This window comes from Primulina huaijiensis, unplaced genomic scaffold (assembly GCF_012295235.1).
Source record: "Primulina huaijiensis isolate GDHJ02 unplaced genomic scaffold, ASM1229523v2 scaffold206610, whole genome shotgun sequence".
Classification (NCBI taxonomy): domain Eukaryota; kingdom Viridiplantae; phylum Streptophyta; class Magnoliopsida; order Lamiales; family Gesneriaceae; genus Primulina; species Primulina huaijiensis.
The window spans coordinates 1-1,831 of NW_027354535.1; the positions used below are offsets into that span (position 1 = coordinate 1).

Here is a 1,831-nt window from a genome sequence, read left to right on the forward strand (position 1 = left end):
TTCATGGATGACCCAAATAAGAGATTCGTCTCACAAAATACTACCCGTGAGACCGTCTCATATAAGTTTTTGCCAATAAAAAATATTTAAAACTCTTAGAATATTTTTTAAGCAATAAGAGATTATTTTTCTAAAAATTATAGGCTTACTATCTCAACTATTATTTGGCTCAAGTTTATTAAAATTATATTAGAAAATTACAAACATTTTTTTAAGCTTAAACTTCGATTTAACTAGCTTAAATTTATAATTTTTAAAATTTGACTTCGGCCTTTCTTGTTTTTTTAGAATCTGAATTTTTAGAAATAATAAATAATCGGAATCCAAATTAAAAATAATTATTTTTATATTTTTCCAATGAAAACCATTTTCTCTCTTTGAAAAAAATTTGTCATTCAAAATATAAAGTTTATGTTTTTAACTTGGTTGTAAATTAAATGATTTTCTGGAATATAATTAGTTTTATAAATGTCGAAAATCACTCTCCCGTGTAATAAATGTTAGTTTTTTTATTAAAAAAATTATTTCAAAATTTTGTTTAGAATTAAAATATTTCAATTTCATCTCTATATATGCTTGTGATATCACTAACAAAATTACAATTAAAATGCAGGCTCGACTGTTGGTGTGCAATTCACCTGAAAAAGGGAGGAATATTAGGAGTCTAAAATTGCATGAATTATCCTTTTATATTTCATAATTATAATTATAATTGTTTGACAGTCATTAATTGCTGATAAAATGGAATACGAACAACTTCTTGTTGTTAAAGTAAACATTGCCCCCAATGAATCCAAGCTTATATAATAGATTCAATCTCCATTTCTCATTAGTTTCAACTTCGAAATAAATTCTGTGGATATGTCGAAAGAATGGATACGCGACCTTCATGATTCAGGTATGTATACTTGTCGGTATACGATAATATTCATGGATTTTGAAAAAAATTACCTACAAAATTTCATAAAAGTCTGTCTATATTATGTTTTATGGATTACGTTGTATGTATTTAGGTCTAAAAGTGTTATTGGAGAACGACGACATAGAAAAAGATAGTGAGAATTCAAATTTATTGTCAAAAAATAACCAACAAAGGCTCGTTTCTAGGTTTTTAAATCTAAGGTACGTGCTATAAACTTTATTTTTTGTTTCCATGTTTTGGACATTTTTTTATATAAAGAGAATATTGTTCTTTAAAATTATATGATTTTATGTTTTTACAAAAGTAATTGGTAAGAAATCAGAGGACATGTTTAGATTAATTACTAACTTAAATTCTTTTAATATTAATGCTTGAATAGATTTAACTTATTTTTATCGATTTTTTTGTTGAATAAGCGATTTTATAGTGAAGAGCGATTTTACAGTAAGTTGTCAATTAAAACGCGCTTTTTGAGATCCTTCCCCTGCTAGCTTAATTTCCCGCTTAGGGTTTATTGGTCTGTTAACCTCAGGCTGAACTCGAAAATGGACGGAGAAGAATTAACTGAGCACGAAACTGCTCTCTATGATCGCCAAATTCGTGTATGGGGCGCCGATGCTCAACGAAGGTATTAAAGACTCTTGCTTTTTTTGTTTCTGGCGCAGTGTGTATGATGCTTATTTGGTTTTTAGGCTGAGCAAGTCTCACATACTCGTCAGTGGGCTTGAAGGCAGTGTTATTGAGGTATTTGTGCTACTTTCTGATGATGCCAGAGTTGTCGGTGTTTGAGGTTTAGTTTTATTGTATGTGGGGTTGATTCAATTGGGAACTTTTGGTAGCCATTTTTCTGATATTGATGCAGTTTTGCAAGAATATTGTGTTAGCTGGAGTAGGCAGTGTGACTATAAA

At 29.2% G+C, this 1,831-nt stretch overlaps 1 long non-coding RNA gene across 1 annotated transcript; it reads left to right on the top strand.

The window, feature by feature from the left end:
• Positions 1-1,354: 1,354 nt before the first annotated feature.
• On the top strand, positions 1,355-1,831 carry LOC140966472 (uncharacterized). The gene is made up of 3 exons (XR_012173368.1): positions 1,355-1,550; positions 1,615-1,666; positions 1,785-1,831. It is a non-coding gene; the product is annotated as an uncharacterized lncRNA (long non-coding RNA).